We start from the raw sequence: 27113 nt of genomic DNA on the forward strand, positions 1-27113 counted from the left end.
AAGCCAGGAAAAACAAAGTGTCCTTTCCTCATCCTGCACTTTGTTATTGGTTTTCCCACCTCATGTGTGAGTGGAATTGAGGTTGTCACCTCATTGTGGTCAGTTCCACACCTTTTTTCAGGGTAAACAGCATGCAAACTTGTATAAGCAGCATCTGAGCCAAGGCCATTTTTATAAACCAAACTTTAATTTGTTATTGTTTTGGCATCTATGAATGTGTGTGTGAGACCATGTGGGCTGGCTGTGGAAGATGTACTATAAAAACTAACAGTGGAATGTTCATCTGGAGATGTTCTCTGTTATTTGTGAAAACTTGGGGCCCAATCCTGCCACCTTCTCTCACGCTAACCATCCCACTAAGGTCAGCCAGAGATTATATTTCTTTAAGGATGACTTGTGCACATAAAACTTCACTGGATTTGATGTATAGATGGAAATTTCAAACTTTGCAAGAGAACTGGATAAACTGTGTCTGCTGACATCCGCTGGATGTTGAAATGCAATCTGTGCCTTTGGAATTAAAAAATAAACTGGTATGAACTGAGGGGGAAGGAGAAGGAAAAGGGAGGTTTTTACATTTAGTTGTCTTTTTTTTTTTATTTTGTAGGTGTTCACTATAAGGAACTGGTTGTAGGAATTAAAAAGAAATGTAAATGTGAGAAACAAGTTCCAGACCCTCCCACTGGTTTTCAGTCCTTGTTAAAAGAAGGATTGAAAGTGCAAGTGCAACATAAAGCTGACAAAGAAGCAAAGTTGTCTAAGCAGTGCAAACAAGCTCGAGCAGTAATTAATGTTGTGAAAAATGCATTTGGTTCAGATACTGTTTTAAAGGTAAGTTTCACATTTGATATGATACTGTGATACTGTGTAATGTGACCCTATTTCCTCTGAAGACCTAAAGTTTCTTTTCATATTTGTATCAAATTAGTTGAACTGCCTGTATGACATCATTCAGCAAGCAGATGTTGCTTCATGTATCTGCAGTAAAGGAAAGGATATTTTGTATGCCAGTGCTGTAGACGTCTATTAAATTTCTTTTGCATTAGAGATCTTGTTTTAGGTATATCCTAGATGATTCTGTTAGTGATCTTAGCTTATGTAGCCTTTAGCCAGGTAGGTTACCTGCCAAACTGGTAGAATTCTGATCACTGAATGCAAATTAGTTTAGTCTGCTTCCATTTTTTTATTGCTGGTCCTAAAGCCTCAGTCTTGTGCCAGGGTCTGTTACAGCTGTACTTAGTATAGGGAACATATTTAGAGCATAGTGGAGGACTGCATGAGGGATACAATTCCATGTAATTATTTAAAGCTGAATCTTAAATTAGACTTAATACTAGCCTATACTACTATTATTAATATGTTTAATTAAATAAGCATAATGTGTTTTGTATCCAAACTTAAATGAGGATCTAGGAGTGCATGCAGCAGCTTTGCTCAAGAAAAATGCAGTGCTTGTCAGCCTTGTCTACCCAGCTCAGAACCCAGTCCTGCCAAACTTATTGAATGCAAAGCTACAGTTCTAGTAACAGACTGTTACTCAAGGATATGATGTCCTTAGTATGATGGCCAACATCTGCAGAGCACTGCAGGTAATAACATTAGTGCACTACTGTTAATTTTGCATCCCAGATCATACTTGATTGTTTGTCCTGCTGTGGGCTTTTCCACACAGGCAGAGTTGTCTCAGAAGGGAAGCTAGAGCAATGCTGGCAGTTTCCAGAACCTGCTTTCCAGATGGGCACTGGGCGAGGAGGAGCCAGCTGAAATATTGCCTAGATGAAGCAAAACCTGAGCTAGCAAATGATGGTTTTCTGTAGCTGGCACAACCCAAAGGAAGGAGTGAAAAGCCTGAATTAAGCTAATCTGTCTCAGCTAAATGTGATCTTCAATTTAGAAACTAGAGCAATTTGAGCTTTAGGAATACTCCCCTGCTTTTTGGCTTCAGCTTTCACAAGCAGACCTAAAGAAAGTTTTGACCATGTTACTAAAAGGTTCAACATTTTTTTAAGACTCATGAATCATGGTGGGTGTATTTTTTTTTTTGTTTCTTTTTTTTGGTGCTTTAGCATCACTCTTTTTGTAAAATACATTATACATGTCCTTTCTAAGAACAATAGCTATTATAGGTATAAAAACAAAACTAATTTTAGTAAATCCATTGAGACATATGGTAAGAAATTCCATTGACAGCATGATAAATGTGTCTTATACTTGGCATAGCTTTAACATACCACTTTTTATTATTTTTCCATTATAATCTTTCACATAACTAAGAGTGTAATATAAGATTGCTTGCAAAGGAAAGTGTGAACTGCTCATGACATGCGAACAGGATTGTCTTCAGGTTGGAGTGGAACCTGCAATACTGTCTCTGAAGATGCTGTGTGTATTTTGAGGCCTGGCCCTGGAGACAGTTTGAATTGAGTAAAAGAATCTTATTCTTCCTAAACTTGCAGCCTCTCACAACTAAAGGTGCAAAATCCTCCCTGCTAGTTTTGAACTCTGGTTCCCCACACAGTATCACATTGCATTAGTGGCCGAACAGTGAAGACCAGTTGTCATTCAGTATAAGACACATTCTGAAACAATTCAGATTTGGAACTGATTTCAAAGCCATTTAGATTTATATAAGGAACTCATTAGAAAACCCCCACATATAACTAGTTTAAATACTGAATCAATTATTTATGTACATAGGCTACATATTGAAATGGTTTAAAATTTGAATCAGTTGATCTCAAGCAGAATCAATTTGGTAAAGATATCAAACATGTATAGGTGCTTCATTGAACAAAGCATTTTCCCTGCCACTTGCTGCCTTGCCACTGATATTTTGTTCAGACATCATCTGAAAACAGTTTTTCATATCACTACTTATGATAGCATACTCTGGAGGTAGAGAGTGAATGGGGTCCTCTGTTTTCCATGTCATGCATAACATGCTGTAGCAAAGTAATTTTATGCATTTCTTTTCTGCTCTCTGTTTATCCAAAAACATTAAGTGCTCTTTCATAGCAAGAAGGATGTTTGGGCCCATCCTTGGGCTGCTTCTGTTTAGCTTTTAATGTCCCATAAGCAGAAGAGAAAACATTCTTTCCTGGGATTCTTATTTCTGCAAAACCTGTCCAGGACTCAAATATCTAAGGAAGTGTCTTGAAAATCAGTAAACAATGAGCTTAATGTTTAATATTAAATTGTACAAAATCTATATTTTTATGCAAGACTTCATTTAAATCTTTACTAATCGTAAGAATAAAGTACACCTGGTCAGATGGACTCAGATGCTAATGCCCTTATAACAGTATGTCTAACAAAACAGCAGTGGGACATGTAGGGAGTTAAGCTGAATCGAACAATAAGTAGTAGCTTTTTTTTGAATCTGAACAATTCAAACAAGACTTCATGTTGCTTTAAAGAAGACTTATTTAGCAAAAATACTTGTCACTTACTGCAGTTTGCAGAGCAGAACTTTTTCCTCCCTTCTTTTCCTCACTAGAGGTGAACACTAAGCTGCTGTTGTGAAGGGAGAGAACTTGTTCACTCTGATACCTCTGTTCTTGTGCTGTTGCTCCTTGGAGTGCCCTTGTAAGTGCTTTGAGGTCACATTAGCTTTCACCCAAATGCTGCCTCAATTCCAGTATAATTGTTCATCCTGTGAATTTTTATGCACAGTACCATGTATATGCAGGCTTAGATTTACCAAGGAGAGAAATTCAGTCCTTTCACTGACACTCTATTTCCTCTTTTACTATCACAGTGTTGTCACTACTGGTTTCCAATGAAGTTCATTCAGTTGCCAGCATTTTTCTCTATCCTCAGCCTCACATCCTATGCCGAAGGAGCTGCAACTGTATTGGGATGCTGTTTTAAAACTCTACAAACTAAGAAGAGTCAGGATAATATTCTTATGGTTTTAAGTTTTCTGATGTCAAGGTTTGTCACATCATCCCAGTAAGGAACCTCATTCAGGTTCTGATAGAACCAGCTCTAAACAAATGGTGACATAGGCATCTTTTCAAGTACCAACTTGACTCTGGCAGGCTTAGCAGTTGTTTTCTGTGACCCCTTTTCCTGGATGAAAAGAGGTTGCTTTATTATGTATCCTCCCTGTTTCAGCCCTCCACATTTTCAGGAAATCATCTACCAGTAATTTTTCCCCTCTTAGAATGATACTGACTCAGTAGAGAGATCCATCTCCAAGTATTTCTTATTGCCATACCTTCTGAATCAATACAGTCTATAGATCTTTAAATATATCAAATATCATGTAAAATACCAGTATTCAGATTTCGCCATATCTTCCCTTCTGGCAGTGAGCATGTGTAGGATGAGTTAACTGATCAGTATGGTGGGAGCAAGTGAAAACTAAAGTGAGAGCCCCCTGTTTATGAGGGAAAAAAAAAAAAGAAAAAAAAGGAAGGGGTGGGATGGGGTGTGTGTTCTGCTACTGCTTGGGTCCTTCCAGACCTTTTTACTATTCTCACTTGCAAAATATAAATTATCAGGGTCTTTTACATCTTTGAGAGAAAACAAAGAAGTGGCTGATGAACAAAACTGTACAGAAGTAAGCAGTTAATTTCAATATGATCTGAATTAGTGTCTGGCTATTATACAGAGTTGGAGATGAGCAAACCATTAACAAACATTATAAAACAGGAAGAAAATAAGCTTATGGCCTTGTTACTCCCTCAACAGCAAAGAATCCACAAAATAGGATTCAGTAATGATTTCTAAAGAAGGAAAAGAGAACAAAAAACTCGTATGCTGGTATTTGGAAAGCTTTGATGTGGCATTTTCATTCCCTGGTGTTTTCAAACCAGACTTTCTCAGTCAGACTAAACTGAAGCATATTTTACAAGCCAGAAATTATCTTTTCACTTTCTGTTCATATTTGAGAATGAAAAAAGCAAGGCAATACAAGATGATGAGTAGTAAGGTGTGTTGATGGAGACAAGCTGGGAGTTCATTGACAGCAAATGGGGATTAGCAATTTTTTTTTTTTCCCCACAGAAAAGTGACGTTATTTCAGTACCATCAGGAGTAACAGCATGGAGCTTTTAACTGTATCACATCTGTGCTGAAGAACAAAGTAAAACTTCCAGAGAACTAATAAATATCTGATGCACCTCTATGCAAATAACCTAAATGACAAGCTTTCTTGTGATGTGTATAATCTTCCCATGTCTCTAGGGATGCAGAACAAGATCTTGTCCTGCACCTGTAAAAAAACCTGATGGTCTCCTTTTCTTTCCAGCTCAGTCCAGGTTTTCATCTGATTTCAGTAAGGTTTGAATTGTATCAGATACAGAGAAAGGCCTTCATCCACAGCATAAGTTTGGTTCAGTAGATTTGCTCCTTCGTTTGTATATCTGTAAGGATATTATGACTATGACCTCACAGTTCAAATTGCTTTTAATAGGAAACATTTTCTACTTAACTTTTCCAAAGCCAAGTTATGTTTATGACGGGGGTTATCTGTGGTGGTTGCAATTGAAGGAGATGGGATGTCATGACCTAGATTGGGCCCTTTAGTTGCATCTTTTTATCTTCTTAAAAGGGGTATCCTTCACTTTTGCATAAAGAGATGAAGCTAAACAAATAACTTCATGTAGTCAGCCACAGTGAAGGGGCAAAAAACTACAAACCATGATAATGTCAGCAGTCAATATTGTTTCTCTTTGCAGAACCATAAACAAAATCATGAAACTAGTCTCTAAAAGGTCTTGATGACAGCTCTGGTAAATTTAAGCAATCTGGCTACAAAGATGAATGGTATTTTCCTGTTGCACATTCTCTCTCTCTGAAGCTATTTAAATCTAATTAACCTAGTGTCAAACTCTCTGATTTCTCTCCAATGTTCTAACACAGGGCCCTAAACAATGTTGATTTTTTTTTTAAATACTAACTCCTCTTGAAATACTTGTTTTTAACATTTATCCTTTTATTTATCTGTGTACCAAAATAAATTATTACCTCAGGATTGTATGGTTATGACAGTGAAGCAGATGGTACCCACAGAAGAAAAACAGTTTTTTGACTAATACAGAAGGCATGTGTATACAATGACTGTCTTGCCCTAGCTCAGCTTGGTATTAGCAATTCCCATTTTTGTTAGTCTTTCATTTCCTTTTACTGGGTGAAATTTCACTTCAGTGAAGCCAGTAGAAATTTTACCTTGCCTTCAGTAAGGAAAAAACGAGGTGGTTGGTGACAGCCACCATGGCTTCATTGAAGGACAAATCATGCCTGATCAATTTGGTGGCTTTCTGCAACAGGGCTACAGAAGTGATGGATAGGGGCAGTGCAGTTGATATCATCTACATGGACTTGTGCAAAGCGTTTGACGCTGTCCCACATGACATCCTTGTCTCTAAACTGGAAAGGTGTGGATTTGATTGGATGGACCACCTGGTGGATAAGGAGTTGGCTGGATAGTGGCACACAGAATTGTGGTTAATGGCTCAGTGTCCACATGAGACCGGTGACAAGTGGTGTTCTTCAGGAGTCAGTGTTGGGAATGATCCTTTGTTGATGACATGGACAGTGGGATTGATGCACCCTCAGCAAGTTTGCCAATGATACCAGTCTTTGTGCTGCAGTGTACATGCTGGAGGGAAGGAACGGGATCCAGAGGGACCTTGACACGCTTGAGAGGTGGGCTAATGCCAACCTTATGAAGTTCAACAAAGCAAAGTACAAGGGTCAGGGGCACTCCCAGGCACAGCTGCAGATTGGGTGGAGAAGTGATTCAGAGCAGCCCTGTGGAGAAGGATGTGGGAGAGTTGGACAATCAGAAATTCAGCGTGAGCCAGCCATGTGCACTTGCAGCCCAGAAACCAACCATATCCTGGGCTGCATCAAAATGAGCATGGCCATCAAGCTGAAAGTGATCCTGCCCCTCTGCTGTTGTGAGACCCAGCCTGGAGTACTGTGTACAGTTCTGGTGCTCTCAGCATAAGAAGGACATGGAGCTGCTGGAGTAAGTCCAGAGGAGAGCCCTGAGGATGATAAAGGAGCTCAAGCACCTCCCATACAGACTGAGAAAATTGGGGCTGTTCAGCCTTGAGAAGAGAAGGCTGCCTTCCAGTATCTGAAGGGGGCCTGCAGGGATGCAGGAGAGGGACCCTTCATCAGGGTGTAATGACAGGATGAGGAGTAAGAGTTCAAACTTAAACAGGTGAGATTTAAGTTTGATATAAGGAAGAAATTCTTTAGTATGAGAGTGATGGCTGCCCGTCCCTAGGTAGTTGCCCGTTCAAGGCCAGGATGGACAGAGCCTTGAGCAACCTGATCTAATATGAGGTGTCCCTGCCTATGGCAGAGGGATTGGAACTAGATCATCTTAAGGTCCGTTCCAATTGTAAGTACTCTGTGATTCTAAACTATCACTCACCATTAGCTACAGAATACTGATTTTTATAGAATATAAGAATTCCCAGAATGATTGCCTATCTTACCCTGCAGTACTTACATGGACCAGCTTCTCTGTCATCTCTATCCAAGAAATCAGGAGAGTTGCACTGGATGCCCCCTGCTTCAGCATTTAGATCACTGATGTTAGATTGGTTTTATATTTTGTTACCCTTCTAGGATAAAGGGGATTCCACTCCCATGCCCAGTTTAATTTTATTTTAAGCTTTGAAAGAAGGAGGAAAAGGTCTTAAGAAGACTGAAAGTGGGAAAAGGTTTTCAATTGCTCAGTTTTGATAAGCAAAATCTTGAAATTACTTGGACTTTAGGCCAAAAATCCCAAAAAAACATTGAGAAACCCATAGTTAACTGTCCTGAAAAGCGTTCTTCGACAAAATCAGCCAACAACAGCAACCCTCCATCTCCAAATTACTGCATACCCGAAGCTCTTCTGAAGAAATCAGTAATTCTTAATTCCCTAATAACTAAAAAAACCACCCAAACCAAACAACAAAGCAGCAAACAGACAAAACCACCCACCAAGAGCATTCTCCCCCTTCTCTCCCCCAACTATTAGATGTTTCTAACAAAAAAGCTTGCTGTAACAAAGGTATATTCTACTGTGGTCCATATTGCTACAAAATGTTAACACAAGACAGCATTTTGGTGTATATTTTTGGGTCACCTCTTGTTCTCTGAACAAAGAACAATAAATTGAGAAGATTTTTGAACAATAGCTTATTGGGAGAGATAAATTGTAAAAGCTTAAGCAGCATGTAACTGTGAATGCAACTTATGTTTCAAATATATTTCCTTTTGAAGGTAACTGAAAAGTTTGCCCTATTTTTCCAGTTCATGGAAAGTTTGTGTAATCATCAATGCATTACTTTAGCAAGGGAACCTGTGCTGTAAATTCCTGGAATAGCTATGAGCAGTCCTGTGCACTGTCCACATTCTATGCAAGAGGGATGACACTTAAGTATAGGTATGTCAGCTGAGCCACAAAATTAAATAACTCAAATATTGCAGTTGCAAGAAGCACTTTATGCTGTGAGTCAGCGCCTTTGGTATGCATTCTTTTCCTAGCATTTGTCTTCCATGAAACATTTAGTTTTCAAGCCACTGGTATAAACTGGAATGACATTTGAATGTACTGTTTCAAAATTTATTGCTTTAAGATGTCTATTATGCTATTGTTATGAGGCTTCTATTAATTATCTTATTAATTTGGCTTGTGTATTTGTCTGAAGGTTTTGGCTCTGCTTCTGTAATTTTAAACTGACATCTGAACTCTAGGAAGTATGATATTTCAATGCATATTTTTGGCATGGGTACTTGAATACTTTCTCATCTGAGGGTGCCACTACCTCCCTATAATGTTATCTGGTTACATGTTATAGGTCCAAATCAGTGGTGGTGGCTATTTTGGCAAGGATTTTGCTGGTTAGATAACAGCAGGAGGACAAGTGTCTCCTCTGAAGATACAGTTGCTCCAACTGATATTTACAGAGTAGAATTGCATACTGTAAAGCTGGACTACTAGTGTGATAAAGCAGTTCAGCTCTCCCACATGACCCTTCGAAGAGATAACTAATAGTGCTTGATTTCTTGTGGTTGTTTTTGGATTTGCTGGATCACACTGGCTTTAGACATGTGAGCTGTCTTGTAGAAGCTCATTTAACTGCATTTGAGCATCTCTGAATGCAGGTTTCTGGATCAAAACCTTTTAAGACTTCCCCAAGGGGTCAGGATTGGACTGTTCACAGGATGGTCTCCAAAAGATGTACTAGATCTGTTTTGCTTGGCAGGACACCAACATCAAGGACTCCTGTTTGTTCTCACTTGCCTAAAATCCAGTGCAACCAAGGCTAACTGAAGTTTGTAGGTGAACGTATTATCTATGTCTTAGTTTTGCCTTTGGCTTCTCATCTCTTTTTGGTAAATGCTTGATTGATTGCAATTATTTTAAGCATAAAATATATATTAAATCACTTCATGCCTCAGAAGGACAGTCACTATTTTTATTTTTTTTTAAGGATCCTAAAACAGTCTTTCTTTCATTCTGAACTGCCTTTTGATACTAGTTTCACTATACCTGTCAGAATTCATCCTGAGAAGAGCTGTATTAAAGGAAAACATTTGCATAGCTTGGCAAATAGGGTTAGCATCCTTTGTTATCCAAGTCCAAGTTAAGTCCGGTATCCTGTGGAACAGAAAAAAGTGGCTCTAGTCATGTTTTGTTTAACTTAATTCTTCCTAATTTATTTCTGTCTTATTTTCTGCATATGGCACCTTTCGTACAGATGACCACCTGCTCCTATAGCCTAAACCAGCTGTTTAACTATACTGCATTGTTGAGATAAGATTTTTCCTTTACTTCCCTGAAGTACTTAGTTTTTAGCCTCTGATGCTCTTTAAAGTTCAAGTGCTTTTGAAGATAAGGCATATTGCAGACACAGCATGTGATGGAATAAGTGAACATAGAATGCACTTCATTATCTGTTTGATCTCTCAAGATGCTGATAATTGGTGGTGGCATAGCTAGGCTGGCTGCAGGGATGGGAGTTACTCTCTGGGGATTTGATACCAGGTAGAGTAAGAAAATACGGCCTAGAATCTGGAACGCTGCTTAGTGCTTTATGATATATTCTGGTATATCCCTCTTTGCACTGAAGGATATCCCTCAAAAGCCATCTGCCAGGTTTCTCTGTCACAGGAAAAAGAGCTACAACTTGCAGAATTTTTACTTTATTGCTAATTAACACAAACTTCAAATTACTGGTATGAATATTCAGGAAAAAAGAACATAATTTTTAAAACACTTAAATATTCTTTCTTCTTACTTCCCGGGCCCAGCTTAAGGCAAACATCATCATCCTTGCACCTTCCTAGTCTCAACTTTCCTCATTTTTCCTGCACGTTACACTTAATCCATCCCAATTCCTTTGAATGTGGGGTTGTGTTCAATTGTGTCTGACCCACCCCTCATGGCTGCTTCTACCCCAGCATTGGGTCATCCCTGAGCGCATGTCCCTCAGATATAGAATTCCTTTTGGTATAGAACGCCTGCTTCAAAGAACGTCTCATTATATGCTTGTCTCCTCAACACTCCATGTGTCTCTGCGTATCTTCACAACTCTTACCCTAGCAGATACTGCTTACATGTGTGAGGAAGGTTTGCCATGTGATGCTCTGGCAGCTTTTGGGGTGTGTGAGGGTGTTTATATGGGTTTCAGAGCCCTGCTACCAAACCTTGCAATTTATGCTACTTAGAGTGCTCACACATGAGCTGATTAGGCACTCATCCATGTACTAAGTGGGTGTTCTTGGGTAAATTAATTGTGTGTCTAAGGGATCAGCAATTCTCATTACTTAAGAAGGCAGTTAGTTTTTTCCCAGTGAAGTTATTAAATGTGTTAGAAACAGCATCAATGAGCCACAACTATCTAGCAAAACTTCAGTTTTTCTTTGGTAAAATAAACAGCTAGGTAAGTGTTTTTGCATGTATGAAACTTAATTTTAATCATCGGTTTATTTTTTGGAATTTGTTCCAAATAAAAATAAATAAAATAAAAATAAAAATAAAAAATATAAAAAATAAATAATAAAATAAAATAAATAAAAAAATAAATAAAAAATATAAAGCTGATAAGTTAGCACAGCCTGGTTTGCCTACTGCATATGAAAAACTGAATCTTGTCCCTTTTTTTAACAAATCTAGTTATGAGGAGAGAGTCTGTTAACTGCTATTGTCTGCTTCTGCTAACATTGCAATGGTTGTTTTTTACACAAACAGAAAAAATTATAATCCTATATCTGTCTTCTCCGTTATTTCTGCTTAGGACAGCTTAAATCTCTTGGAGTAGAACCTCTAGAAGGAGGTAACTGCTGGAAGAGGAAAGGGTGTTGGAGGCCAGGCAAAGGACATGTCACGAGAATATATTGAAACAAACCTGGTATTATTTGCCAAACAGTGTAAAGTGATGGTATTGATATTAGTACAGCTCTTATTCCAGGTAAGATATTGCTTATAACTATTGGAGAACTTAAATATACGTCCCTGTTAGTATAACCTTCTTAGTGAAATATGCGGGTATCTGGGTATGCATGTATCTGGGTATGTGCTAAAAACTAGTAATGGGTAAAGGCTTCAGGATTAGGTTTAATTTCAGTTAAATTCAGTGGTTTAGAGTATTTCCTTCTTTTTCCTAGTAGTGTTCAGTTCAGACTTAACGTGATTAATATTTTACATTTACTTCTGAAAGCACCTATGTGTATTGCATGTTTTCCCATTTACCCTCTTCAGTAAGAATTATTGGTTTGCTTTCTTATACATGAAATTGGAGAAGAAAGCTCTAATTCTATTCACTAAGTATATGATGGACTCAATGAAAGAATGATCAGTAATTACAGCTGGGAGGCTGTAAGTGAAGTAGAAATGACTCATCCTGTAGAAATTTACATTTGTAAGGTGTGTACATTATACAGTGTTTCTCTAACAAATTAAAAAGTAATAGATATTATAGTAATGAAGACTCTTTCCTTGAAACCACTGCCAGTCTGTCATGGAATTGTTACCAATGTGTTGTGGGGTAATAAAATCTTTCACAAGTAATGAAACCACAAACTAGAATATTATCCAGACACCATTCTGTCATTGAATGTTTTATGGGTTGTGACTTCTAAGAATGGTAACATTTTTTTACAATGATATCCATAAATGCTCTTATAGTCATCCCTAGAGCTTTATTAAAAAGGATTTTGAGTGTCCAATTCCAAATATAGAAAAAGAGAAAAAGAAATTTAGTTTTAATTTCAATATTAGTGTTCTGTGTCACTGTTGTACAATATGAATGGTAGATATTACTCGGTTGCCATTAAAAGAATTAACATTTTTAGAGGAAGGCTATGCTCAGGTGTGATATGGAAAAGTCATGCAGTGTATGAAGATTATATAAAGCTGCAATTACGTGTCTGCTGACAGAGCATATGAGTATTGTCTTAAGAGTTCGTTTTACCAGTTATTTTGTGGTGTGTTTGGGGTTTTTGTTTGTTCTTGTTTGGGTTTTTTATTTTTTTCAGAATAGTGCAGTCCTAAGTGGTGTTACACACAAGAAGATGAGGGACCATTTTTAAAATGCATGAAGATGTAATCAGTCTTAACTTTTTCTTGCATATTTTCTCAGGGGTCACATTTTCAACTTGCATCTTTAGTTACAATGATGGTTTTCAAACGGAAGGTTATTTTCATGCAATGAACTGGTTCTAGCAGTTAAAACTCAATGTCAGACATCATAAAAACTGGTATCAATTGTTTGTAGACTTGCTGGGCTATGCTGTTCTTCTAGGAGGGCCTAGCTTTGCTTCTTTATTTTTTTTTAATCTCCAGGTATGTGCTAAATTAATTGTCCAAATTACTCTCAATTTTGTAATGTTGGAGCTTGAATAAAGATGGTAAAGTCTGCATAATTCCCAACTGTACGTTTAGCAGAGCTGAGAAGGAATTTGCTATCCTCATCATAACAGGAAAATTCCAGTTATGCTTTTTTTTTCTGTGAAGAACAAATATTTCTGCTGATTTTCTGTGGAAATGATGAACTGAAATACTTAGATTTTATTTAGATCTTCCAAATTTAAATACTTCCTATATTGAATTTTTTCCAAGTATTCTGGTCTCATGTCACATGTAATCAACCATTTGGGTATTGGCTGCCTCTCCTCACGTGTGCGGTCTAGACTGCATATCCCATGTTGCCCTATGCTTGGTGTAGCAGTGGGCTTTTAGGCACACAGAAGACTTGCACGTATGCCATGGGGCTCAAAGGTTATGTTCAATCTATTGATTTTAAATACCCAGCTTGCATAGTGAAAAACTTACCTAAATTCTGAGAGTCCTGTAGTGCAAAACCACTTCGAATATGAGAGAAATCCTCTATGCAACTGCTATTCTCTACCTAACTCTCTTCAGTAATAACTATAATGCTGCATTTCCCCTGCTTTTTCTACTAGCGTCATTTGTTTTTCTTTGTAAAGATCATTATTTGAAACAATTAAAAATGCTATCATTTGTTTGTGGGAATTTACCTGAGGAGAAGTCTCTCATCAGGATCAATTTGGGAAGTGGGTTATAAAGGAATATCAGAATTCACTGCTATTCCTTGCAGCCTTCACTGTCTTCCAGATAGTAGATACAAACTTTGGCTTGTTCTGGAAAGCTAGCTGAAATGAACAGTCCTGCTTAAAGTAATTTTATTTACCTTGTATTGACTTCTGTGGCTCCCATACTTGACTATCATGGCATGACTTACTCCAGGATGTGTACTGAAGTCAATGTGTGGCTGCATGTGGGATGAACTGGCAACTGCAACGTCCAGATGGCTATCGTGGAATGATGCAATGAAAGAAAGAAACAGTAACTTAGAGTACAGTGTTCAAGATCAGAATTCAGTGCAACTTGTTTTCAGAGAATGGCATTAGAATTTTCTTGTGGTTTTTTTTTTATGTTCTGCCTTCATAATAATATGAAGGGATGTTAAAGAAACATGATCTTTATCCAGATGTATTTGCAAAGAATTTAAGTTTTGAAGGTATCTGTATCTTCCTTGGGATTGACTGGAGTGCAATTGATCTGTGAAACACATTGTGCAATGTGATTCTTATCAGACAATCATGAGGTGTTTTTGAATTTGAAGAAGTAGTGGATTTCTTATTCTCAAAAATAAGCACCATATGGTTTGTAACCAGTTCCCTGACTGGCCTCTCAGCTCATTTAGTCTCTGGCTTCCTGACAAAACTGCTGACTCTCTTTGGTCATGCATCAGAGAAAGCTATTAGTTTTAAACAGAATCCTTAACTTGTAAAAGAAAGCTTTAGTAACTCATGTCTGCAGTAATATGCAAATTTGATTTACTAGCATGTATAAAACAGGCTTCAGATCTGTGGAGAACATGTGAAAAGTTTCCAGTATGTGAAAGCTTTGACAACTATTTCTTTTCTTTCTCATCAGGGTGTGGTGAACACTGGTTACAAGGACTTGCCAAATAGAATGGCTACTCAAGCCAGTAGCCTTTATTCCAGTAACATCTTGAAATTGTTAAAGCTGTTTCTCCCAAGAAGGAGAATATTTTCGCTTTGAACAACAGGATGATTTAGATTATGGGGCTATTGATCATGTCATTAAAGGAATTTTGGTAATGAAGGTGAGTTTCAACACCACTTAATTTTTTTGTAAAAACATATAAATTGTGTTGTATGAAAACTATGATTGTTAGTTTAGACATTCCAAGGAAACATTATCATTCAATGTCTACATGATAATGTGTGGGAGTTTCTTGCATCTTTCAAGCATGAAAATATGGGGCAAAAAGAGATTTATAGAATGCTTGATCTGTAAAATTACTGTCTTACTGTAAACTTCTGTTTTTAAAGAATGTGTTACTAAGAATCAGCCTATCTCCTGGGCTACTGAACTGTGCCTTAAGCAATATGATTTCAAGTGCAAGATAGTTTATGGACTCCCAATCCATATGCTTTGAACTAAAGTGCTGACAAGTAGGAATAGGTGAGCTCAAAAGGACTTCAAGAAGTGCAAGTCCTTCCAACCCCAAATGGTTTAACAACACTTAGTATGTCGTTGTGCCAAGGTCAGGAGAGGTAGAGTGGAAAGAGCAGGAATTTATCCTCAAAATATGAGACGTACTTCAACCCTGGTACGACATCATTAGGCTATATCTTGCATAGTCTCTGTTGTAATAGCAGTAGCTCTCATATCTTTCTACATCCTTTGGCTCTTTATTCTGGGATGAGAAAAGGAACTAGGTATGCAGTTAAATCAGGAGATTTGTGAGAACTGATATTACCTGTATGTTGGCTGCAATTTTCTTTATGCAAGATGTTTCTTGAGATAAGACTTGGGTTTTTTTTCTTTTTTCAATGAAGTTTATTTTGGATGTAGTAAAGAGGAAGGCTTAATTTCTGTAGTCACGGTGAGTTGGAGATTGACAGGAATCCATTTTGCCTCCAGGTAGCATTAAACCAAAGTACAGTCATGCTAGACATTTAAATGTTGGCAGACAGGAATTACTGTTCCCTAAGAAAGTGTTTGTAAAGAAGCATATTCATGTTCAGCTTTTAAGGAATGTAGTCTAGGATTTAGGTAGGTGTTCTTGTTTAACATTTGTTTTCTGGGCTTTGTGTGTTTCTCTGGTTTTGATTTTGAGGGGAGAGTATTTTTGTTGTTGATTTTTTTTTTTTCCCCTCTCCAGTATTAGGTGTATTACATATGAAATATATCAGGCCAAATTTGGTGCAGTAAGAACACAGAAATGTTTTTTCCAGCTGACTGAATTCAGTGGTTAATGCTATTTTACAGACAAAGGGTTTTCATAACCAGTATAAGGTAAGGACCAAATCCCATTCTGTCCGATCATGTGAGTAATCCCACTAGTTTCAGAAGGACAGACGAGTAACCATGACAGAACTTTTTCTGAAGGGTACCTCCATAACGTAATGAAAGGTAAGATACAAATGGAATTCATCCTAATTGTTTTGTTCTGCAATAGGAGGTGTAAAGTGTTTTTTCAATAACCTTCCCAAGTATAGTATCCCTTTCTATTAAAGAAAAGGCACAAGAATAGGAAGAGGCATGCTCTTACAATCTAGGAAAATTGTTGACACAACTGGAATTTATATAAAAGGTACAAGGGAATTAACTTACACATATTTCTTCTTGCCAGTTTGGCATTTAAATGATGAGCAATGCTAGGAATAATTATGTAAAAATAAAATAAGATCCTGAAAGGTAGTGCAGATTAACACTGAAAAGCAGCAGGCGGTGGTAAAACAGGGTTTCTAACATCATGTTGCTTTCCAAGTGAAGAAAATATAAACTTTGGGGGATCTTTGGTGAATCACTATACCTTTTGTTACCAAGAAACTTCTTCTGATATTAATTTTGTATGAAATGAAGAGCCAACATATAGGTTAGGGACCCAGTCCAGGGCCAATTAAAATTAACATAGACTGTTCTCAAAAGCTTTTGGATTAGGGTCTGTATATACTGCAGAACTCCAGATGTCATTATCTGTGTTGAAATATATGTAGGAAATGGAAAATGAATCATATAGCAAGGTTTTGATTATGTTGAATCAGATTTTTCTCATAAACAAGATTGTTACACTCTTTGTGTTAAATGTTTTTAAAAATAATGATAGAATGAAGAAAAGAACAATGCAAATGGTACAGTGAAAGATACATGCAGCACATATTTCAAGGGTTCACTACCTTCAAAGCTCCTGTTCAAGGTAAATGAGTAACAATAGAAATATATGAACTCAAGGAAAGCAATTTTTGGTGGCACAGAAAGCTTTCTTCCTTCTTAGAGGAAGAAAAAAAAAAGAAGTAAGTCTGTTTAACTTAACAAACCATTCCGTAACCAAGCTTTGTACAGCATCTGAAAGACCTTTCTTACTGCCTCCTCCCAGGGTCATGGACTTAAAATGTTTTGTCCGAAGTACCATCCTTGTTTGAAGATCCGTTTTCTTTGATTAATATTGGGCAATTTGCATGCAAGTTTTAATTTTTTTTATTAAAATCCTCCTAAAATGATAATCCAATTGAAAATTAAATTCATGTGCTCTCCAAGATTGAGATTGTGATACGTTTCTACCCTGAGCTTTGTCTTCATCTGAGAAATTTGTACAATGATTTCCTCAGTAAATATACTTGGGTATATTTAACAAAACATTGTGCAAGTGATGACAAAATATGTCTCTAAAATATTATATTATCTTGGATTAATTAAATGATCTATTCCTTTCCTAAAGAGGGAAAAACATTTCCTTAAACCACCAACACATATGGTCAAAGAAACTAGTACTGGGAGCAATAATATTTTCTCCCAAGGAAGTATTGTTGAACTCTTTGTGTGGTCTTGCATCTTCTAACAATGTTCAGATGCTACACTGTGGTCTGTATTCCTACTAAAGCAGTAAAGGTTGTGAGAAGTCATTGGGGAATTTGACATATTTATTTATTTTTTTTTTAATAAACTGTTTCTCCATATTTGCCCAAGTGGAATATTTTTTAAAGTCTAGTTTGGCAGTCCCATATGCATCTGCTGGATCCTGGGGTCCCCAATTCATCCTCAGTTTGACAAAGATTCCATTATTCCAAAATTAGTTTTCTGGCAAAAACAATGTCTACAAGTTATGCATGTTTAAAGTCACGTGCAGGAAATGCCTTCTGCTGTCATGGGTGTCAGTGACATTTTAGTGGAAGTAGGGTTTGGGTTTGATCCCTTGTTTTATGATTAATAAAGAAAAGTGCTGGTTTATTCTTCTGAGTACATACTTTTTTTCTTTATAGGTTTGGCATTCATTTTCGGACTGACTCTTGTTTATCCCAATCCTTTTATTCAAATAGTGACCAGATTTGTTCTTGCTTGGAACAGTGGTTATCGCAATACCCAGCAAGTTACACCTGGCCTCCGTTTGCCTCTGATGCCAGAAATTGCATTTATTATTGCTGAGTGTACTGTCTGCTGCTTTTTTATGTTGTGTACTTCATTATGAGAGATTTTATTTCAATTTCATTAGGAGGGACTTACAAGAAATCAAAACAAGATTAATGACTTACCCAAAGTGAATTACAAATGAGATTACAATTTAAGTTCCTGCCTCAAAACTTTTACTCCAGGTACTAAATAATACTGTTTTCATATTAGATCCATTATGTGTGTTCCTACACATAAATTTTACTGGCAACCAAAGTTGCCAAGTAATGATCACTACTTGTAAATACAGGAATACTGACATATAAGCATCAACTTTGTTTATACCCATTGTCTCAACAGTAAATATACGTATTTCTGTGAGTGACAAAATGACCAAAGAAGAAAATGTTTAAGAGAATTAATGGGAATAGCGAGAAGGCATGATGAGAACTTGGATGTCATCTCAGGTATATCTGTCTATATTCTTTGCTTTTTCATCTGCATAGAATCTGCTTAATACCCTTTTTGTCTGACAAATAGGATGTTTCCAAAAGAGGAGAATGCTTCTTCAGGTCAGGAAACTACTAGGTTAAGTTTCCCAAAGATACACAAGTATCTTTCTTTGGTACACAGGTAGCTAGGTTACTTTGCCTCATTGAGATACCACATGCCTTTGCCATGATATAGAAGTACAAAACTGCATGTGGGACTTATTTTCCCTATAGCATACTTATTTCTGAAGCTCAGTATGTCTAATGCTAGGTTTTTGGTACTAATCAGGTATCAAAATCAGTAACCTGATTTATTTTTTAGGAAAAACATTAAACAGCTAGGACAGCCCCTGAAGTCTCTTCTTGCTAACCATGAAGGTGAAAAATAATTACAGACTTCTGGATCATAAGAGTGACTATTCAGGTGTGGAAAACCTGTAACAAAAAATATGTGCAGAGATGTGCATAGAAGAGAGGGATAGATTAAAGTAAATTGATTCAATAGGCTCACTGGAAATAGCCGCAGTCAAGATGCACTTTCATATTTTAGCCTGACCACTCTTACACTGAGACTACCCATCCACAGATAGGGTTTCTTGCTGGAAACCTCTCTTAGAATCATAGAATGGTATGGGTTGGAAGGAACCTTCAAAGATTGTCTAATCCAACCCCTCTGCAATGAGCAAGGGCATCTTCTACTAGGTCAGGTTGCTCAGAGCTCTGTCTGAATAAAAATTTCAACAATTTTGATATTTTTTTTAAATCTTACAGGTGAAATTTAATTTCTGAACAGGTGACTTCTTAATTACGCAGAATGCTGGATATGTTCCAATGACCTACTCCAGAATATGATTATCTCTGCCTTCTTCCTAAAGCAGCATTTAAAGGAGGGTATGGTATCCTTCTATGCCATTTAACACAACATTGAACAGGTTATTCAATGTTCAGCATTCTTCTGTTCAATAATTAAGTAATTCAAAACTAGGAGGGTGGTCTGTGCTAGCAAACCTAGCCATACGAGCAAGCAAAGAGCCTGATCCTGCCTGAAATATTAATGCTACAAGCAGTGAGAAACAAGGGATATGTGCAGAATCAGGCCCTGCTGGAAAACCATTCACTTATATGGGCAAATATTTGCCACCCTTCTTCATTAGATCATGGAATTTGTTATCCCTAGGGCCAGGGAGACGATTTTATAGCCTTTTTGTTTTCTACTGTCCTTATTTGAGCATATTCCTTTGACTGTGCTATGTTTCATTCAAGAGAAAACAGCCTTTCATTGCCAGTTCCATAATGTTCAGTTAGTTACAAAGCAGCAACGCATTCATCAAAGGATTTAATTCATTTGCAGAAGTACCAATCTGTATTTAGTTTAGTTTATAAGTACATCAGGAGAGAGACAATATTGACTTTTATCTGCTCTTTTTTAATCTACATCCAGATGCATGTGGTATTTAAAACTTATTAAAACTGAGCAATCTCTTCCTAGGGGTAGATTCTAATTGGCAATTATCTTTAGTATAGACAGAGAAAGGTGGTATTTTGCACTAAAAGAAGACAGATAAGGGAGGTATATTTCAGCACTGAATCTGGAAGAAATGAGGTGTTGGTTACTTCATTAATTCTTCAAAGTTTTTCAAACAGTACCATTGCTGGAGAGAAATCTGATGCATGTGCTGGACCTTACTAGAAGGTTACATGGCAGTCAATATACAAAGTAATAAAGGTTATTTTCCAAATGGTTATTTCACAGTCAGTTTTACGTTGGAAACCCATTCTTTGAAATGATATTGTACTGCCATACCAGAATAGCTCATGTGTATTAAAAGAATAAAGTAAAACATTTTGCTTTGTGCTATACTGCTTGGAGGGAATAGATGAATAAAATCTTAAAAAGTAATAAATATTTTAAGACTGACAGAGATCAGACTGAACTAGAACCTGTAACAGGCATTTTCAGTTTATATTCTGCAAACAAAGGAGCCTTTCATTCTTACACTTAGAGTTTGACCTGATTGTGAGGACCAGGCTAATAATTGAACAAACACTGGATCAAAATTACATGCTGCATTGTTTCTTCTTAGAGATAAGGTATGAAATCACTGAAGCTAGTATTTTTTTTTTTCCAGATGTGTTACATATGAATACTTGAGGTGTGTTCTGGGAAGTTGGTTGTGTTGCTTCTTGCTGCTTGTTACGTTGCATCTTTTCCATAAGCTGCAGTACAAGCCACATCAATACAGTCATACAGCTAGTCTGTTTAACCCCAAGTCTTCTCATGATACAGTATATATAAAAACTTGCTTCATCTCAGCATTGTTAATATCCTTATATGACAGTTTCCCTTCTGTCAGATTTATGTTTTTGGATTTAGACTTCTGAAAAGCCCGTAAATATTTCTTGAGGATACAGGCCAACACATGGTCTTTGGCCTTTACAGTGTTCCAAGAATGTTGAATGGCTATATTTGTCTAATAGTTACAATTTGAGCATCATGGGTTTTTCTGATTGTTTTTGATCATACTTTCAACTAATTCAGTGATGCAGGTTAAAAGACAATTTATTATTTAGAATTGTCACCATGTGCTCTTTAAATACCAAAGGAAGTCTGCATGTTTACTAAATGAGGTCATGTAGGAATTTCAGAACATTTTAATATCTAATATTTAGATATTAAATAATATCTAATAAATAAATAAAAATAAATAACTCTAATAATTAAATATAATAATAAATATAAATATAATAATATTAAATATAGATATGTAGAATAACAATAAGAGAGAATGTTTACTTCATATTTAATTTGATAAAATATACTGCTTTTACCCATGAGGTATAGTGTCTAAAACAGTTTTAAATTTGTCCAGTACTGGACAAACCTAGGAAAGGTGTAATATCTTTCGTCTTGAACTAATGTGATAAGTATTTTTCTCTTGATAGAGGATTAAGAAATAAGCCTGAAAATAATAAAGAATAAGGCAGTAGTTGAGGCATTGTAGACCAATATTAGAAAACAATATGCCAGTGTTGATGGTAATTGAAAACATGTACTCCAATATATGTCAATGGATCTTGCAATTGAGCTGCTGGGATGCGAATTAGTTTCATGATCGCTTCATGGATTGATGTCAAAGAAATACAGAAACCAGAAAATGTGGAGGAGGAATGTGCAGGAGCTTTACAATCAGAAATGGGTACTTGCATTAATAAACTGAGAAAAAATCTTTCTCATATTTGAAATAAACTATTAGTTCTTCATCCTCCTTGAGATTTTAAAACCCTTCCAATGCTTTTGTATTCTTTTACAAAGAGTTAAGGTTTGTACAACAATGATACATGTTCTTTTTCTTTTTTTCTTTGGTTTTGTTTTCAGATGATGTGTTTTGGTTCAGTTGTGTGCTATGCAGGAGTGCTGGCAGGGTTCTCTAGCCAAAACACCTCTGTGATTTGGTGATGCCCTTGGTGTGATTGGGGTGTCAGAGGTTTAGGAGCAAGCAGCAGTAGGAGCACCAAATCTTCACCAGAAGTGCTTGCACAGATGTCTGTAGTCCTGGCTCTCAGTGGCATGGTGTGTATGTACGCTTTTTATGCAGTGTTCAATTCACAGCATCCGTGTTAAGTGTTATTAATTAATTTACTACTCTTTGAGAGGATAGAAGTTATAATGAAAGTATATAAACTTCCAGAGGTGGCACTCCTAACTGAAGGGGGGGGACTTTAAGTTGGTGTGAAAGAAATACCGATTAAAAGCTTAAGTTTTGTCAAAGTCTAATGTTCTGAAATAAAAAATTGGTGTTTCAAAAAGGACTGAAATTATTGGATGTTTTCTGGAACTTCCCTTTTATTTTCTCAACTGAAACTATTTTTATTATGAATCTATGAACTGCCACAGTTGATCTGAATTAGAATTTATCAATTTGAAGGAAAATAAATGTTTTTAAAATTGCATGTAGTTTTAATACTGTATCTCTGAGGGTTTTGTATCTGATGCTATGGAGGCTAACAGACACTCTCAAAGGTTGAGGCTGTAACTTGGTAAGAGAGAAGAGGGTAAGTTACTACTTCTTTGCCAGTTTGTCACTTAGATTGTAGCAGTCTTCTAATGTGTTCAGAGCCATTTTGCCTGCCTTGGTTCCATGTGGGCAAAATGTATTTGGAAACTCTGGCGGGTGTATCTGCACAACTTTCTCCCATATGCAAGAAACAGTGGCTTCAAAAGAGCTGTTCTGGCTCTGTTTCTTACAAGCTGTCATCCCAAAATGTTCTAGCAATGTATTTTTGGAAAAGACTTAAATTGGGTTAAAATTTCCTATAACTATTATATTTCTATTTAATTGTACTAAAAGGAAAACAGCATTAAAAAGTAAACAGCCCTTTCTTGCTCAATGGTCTGTTTATGCTTTGAGTATGAAACACAATGTAATATTTTGTTTTGGATCTAAATCATTTAATTTTGCAGGTCTTACCATTGCAAAATGAACTGAAATCTCTGACCTTCCTCAGCTTGTATCTGCATTTCATAGTCTAGCTGGTTTGGCAGCAACAGTTCTTATGTGTATTGCCAAGTTTGTGATGGAATATCCACACCTTGATGTTTACCCTTCTGCCAAGGTTCTCAAAATCGTAGCATATCTGGCCACTGTATGGAGATGTAGCATTCAGTGCTGCTTTAGGGGCTTCTGGAAAACTGCTGGGTACTCTTTAGTCTGTCATATGAAATTAGGATGAATCAGACGCCTTGCTTTGCTTTCCTTTCCTCAAAATACAGTTGAATCCTAGGAGGAGGTAAGGGCAAATTCTCTTAGCTCCTTTGCAAGGGTAGGGAAGTAGCCTTACACAACTTAACAAATTTGGTAGAACTGGAACGCAAAGAGGAGAAAGCTGGTGACTTCGACTTCTGTGTTGATTAGAAGATCAGGGTTTAGTTTGCTGGATTGGCTAGAGAGTGTTTGTTTAACTAAAAGTCTGACTTAGATTCCGTAGAGCATTACTCCTAAGATTTCTATGTGAACAACTAATGGCTAGAGGAATTGTAGTAGGATCTTTTAGGTCCCTATGTATCAAATTATTTTCTACTGTGATGACATACAGCTATTGAAGCTCTATGCTATCAATAATTTGTCCTATTTTCTACTACAAAGCAATCGTATATCAAACTATTTTGTTTCCCCATAATTAATAGGCTGCAGTAGGAGTCACTCAGAATGATACAAACTGACACACTTCCACTTCTGACAATTCCTTCCAAAAAAATTACTGTTCTTGTCTTGTATCTGCAATAAATGGATCCTTCTTCTTCCAGCTAAAGTAATTTCCAAGGAGCCCAGTATCTTTGATATTTTTATTCTGTGTCTGTAGTCTATCTCAAATTCTAGCACTTTAACATTGAAGTATTTTAGTACCAAAGTAATATATATATACATATACATATATATATAAAAATAAAATATACAGAAGCATTACAGCAGCCATGCTCACTTCCAGCTGATCATGACACCATTTCTACTTAGGCACCATTAGTTGAATGCTGGCGAGATCACAGCATCCAGGGCTAGTATGATGATTGCTAGATTGGATGTGGGCTGCACCCCTGCATTAGTGTACGATCTTGGTGTTATAGGACTCCCCTTGATGATGGTAATAGTATCAAGAGAGCAATTTTTGGACCTCTTCATTGCAAATAAATGTAAGGGTTTTGCACGCACATCCAGTGCTTGCTGAACACTAGCCACAATGTAGCCTTGCACATTAGCTGAAAAATTTGGCATAAATTACGAGGAATCAACAAAGTACTCTGCAGAGTGTTTATCTAGCCCTATAGAAATTCCATAACAAGTCCGCAAGACCCTTCAGGATCCCACAAACCACACTGCAGAGATCCAAAACTTTTTAGCCAGCAGCATTGCTGTAAAATAAGCTGTGGATGTTTATCTAGTCAGATGTATATGTAATCCTAGCCATTGCTGTAACTGTGGACTAGTTTTGGAAAGAATAAGGTCTTGTCCTGCAAAATAACAAATGATTTCAGCCCCTATTAAGGCTGTATAATCTTTCATCAAAAGTTCAAAAGGCATATCTGCTTACGTGACCAAACCCAATAATGATCAAAGGTGACAATCTTCTGCTAACTGGGTACTTGAATGAACTTTTATTAACTTTTGTTTCACTTATTTAATACTTCAGGAATTATAATTTCTTGAAATGTTAATTTATCTTTTTTCCCTTATGTGTTGTTTACTAAATTCCAGGGCCTGACACTGACAGCTGTAGGTGGAGCAAATATGCCTGTTACTAAAATACCAGTTACTCTGGCTGAACCTTGTGTGCAGAACTTCTTGACAACAGTCTTGACAATTGTGGGTTTCTTGACTGGTTCCTCTGAATGGAGCTATTCTGTCATGTGCTGTGTGTGTGGTAAGGACATACCACTAGTTTGTCCCCTTTTCTGTGTGAAATAAAACCAGGGCGTCTACTTTGGAAACTTTCAGAAATAAATAAGATGTTGCAGGAGATTGGATGACTGGACTGGCTCCCTGACAATTTTGCTCATAATGGTAGTAAATAATGAAAAGTTACAACAACTGGATAGATGTCTGGTGGATTTTCTAGAATTAGGGTTTGGCAATGAACTCCTTAAATGCCAAGAACAGCAAAGAAACCAGAGTATGTCTGGGTTGCATGATGTGGAGCTGTATAGAGATATCCAGCCAACTCAAGGATTGCAAGCAGTATGTGTGTGCTCAAAGAGCTCAAGCAGTTCCACGTGGCACATCACTGAACAGTGTAAGCATGCTAACAAGTACAGTTGTGGCTGGTCACAGGCATGGTGGACTGGGTATTGACTGGCACTCGCACATCAGTATGGGGATTAAATTGGCCTTGGGAGGGTTGATTCCTTCATATCAGAGTGGTGGTCTTACACCCTAAGAGAACTTGCATAGCTTTGCCCACATTCTAGCTGTTCTGTGTATAAACAGTACACCGAATCTGTCAGTTGAACTTTAAAAACAACTAGGAAAAGCAGTAACAGCAATGTGATTTACTCATAAAACCAACAATGTAAGGTAATATTTTATAAAATGCTGCATGGCTTTCACTGAAGGATCTCACCCAGCAATTGACTTTGAGGAAATGGGAAATGTTAAATGTGCTGTTTCATAACAAGCAAGACAGGAGATGTTATTTAAACAAAGAACATCTTTGTTTTGCTAGAGAAACATGTTAAGGTAGTTTAGGGAGGAGAAGAAAAATAGTTTTAAAAGGGCTGGAAAACAGTATTTTCTCAAAGGTGTATCTGAAAATCTGTTTGAAATATGTGATTTTTATGCCAAGTGGGATGCTGAAGCTTTTTTGTCTTTAAAAAAAAAGGAAAAGGCCATGCAGTACTGAACTGTTGAACCATTGCTGTATCAGCTTCACAGCTTGTTAAAGTAAACTTTAATGAGCTGAAGAATATGCAGTCTGCCTTCCCAAACAAACTACATGGGAACTAACAGCAAATGAACTATTTATTTTGGTATTCTTTTCATGGACTTGGAACTGCTGTTTTGACCAATATGCTCATTTAATATATTCACCTTTAGGCCGCAATCAGATCTTTGCCAAATGTCATTTTTGGGGGGGATTTGTCACAGCATCTACAGCAGGAAGGAAACGCATGGAATTTTGGAACTTACATTGAAACTGGATTAGACCAAGCTATTGAAATGATAAAGGAGACAAACTGTATTGTTATGCAGATGAGAGTTGAGGTATTTGCAGTTCCGTTACTCAGTAATAGGCTTTTTAACTTACCTGGGGTCTTGCATAATATTTCACTGTTCCTTTAACCACATCAGACTCTTTTTTCGACTTAATTTGAATCTATCCAGTTCATGCTTGTTATATAAATACTAAAATTGTTAAATACCTCTTCCCTCCTTATATGCGACCTGTGTCTCATCTGATGTTAGCAGTTATACCTGCCTGGGCTTTGCTCATAAATACAGACCTCTACAGTCATGCCTAATCGTCTCTGTTCCTATGTATATGGTCTGCTTCCTTGGAAGCTGGAGTATCCTGAGCTTCCCAGAAAAGTACCAACTTTCTTTATCTTGAAATCCTAAACCTGCCAAGTCACTTACTTGCAGACTACCTGAGAGCACACTATTAAAGCATTGCTGAGCTTAACCTTGACAGGTCTACTCTTCTGTTTTTGCCAGATTTTCTCCTTGATTTTAAGTGTTTCAGGGCACAGATTTTGCTTTCTTGTCTGTTGCAGACTAGTGCTAAGTACTAACTGTTAGTGATGTACAAATACGCAAGAGACTTGAAAATATGCATTATGGACACTCAAAATACAATAAAAGCTAAGAAGGGATTGTAACAAACATTTGGTCACAAAACACAAGGCTTTATTTCTTTTTTCCTGTGTTTGCAGTGAAACCTGTTGTTCAGATGTATTTAAGAAGTATAACATTTTTGTGACTTAGTGCCTACTTGTCACCTGTAAACCCATTTAATTCGGTGTCCTGGAAGTATGCAACATTAATGAAAGCTGAATACTGATTGTGATGTAATGATCTACAACCATAATTATAGCTCTAATGAAAAATGCTGCTTAACTACAAGTGTCACGCTTGATAACACAGCATAGATATTGGCAGGACTATGCCATGTATGTAATGATGCAGCACAGGGCACAAGGGCTCATCAAGACCTTAGACCTAAAACTGCAC

At 37.0% G+C, this 27113-nt stretch overlaps 1 long non-coding RNA gene across 2 annotated transcripts; it reads left to right on the forward strand.

Moving 5' to 3' along the window:
* The first annotated feature begins 611 nt into the window (after nt 1-611).
* Nucleotides 612-26124, forward strand: LOC133208980 (uncharacterized). 2 transcript variants are annotated; one of them, XR_009724542.1, is made up of 8 exons: nt 612-831; nt 11253-11426; nt 14417-14609; nt 18263-18369; nt 18732-18817; nt 19165-19289; nt 24645-24810; nt 25980-26124. It is a non-coding gene; the product is annotated as an uncharacterized LOC133208980 (long non-coding RNA). The 2 variants fall into 2 exon arrangements; XR_009724541.1 differs by lacking the exon at nt 19165-19289.
* The last annotated feature ends 989 nt before the right edge of the window (nt 26125-27113 follow it).

Source organism: Neopsephotus bourkii, unplaced genomic scaffold, assembly GCF_033783945.1.
Source record: "Neopsephotus bourkii isolate Nb327-2 ecotype Australia unplaced genomic scaffold, CSIRO-AGI_Nbou_v1 NB_318, whole genome shotgun sequence".
Classification (NCBI taxonomy): domain Eukaryota; kingdom Metazoa; phylum Chordata; class Aves; order Psittaciformes; family Psittacidae; genus Neopsephotus; species Neopsephotus bourkii.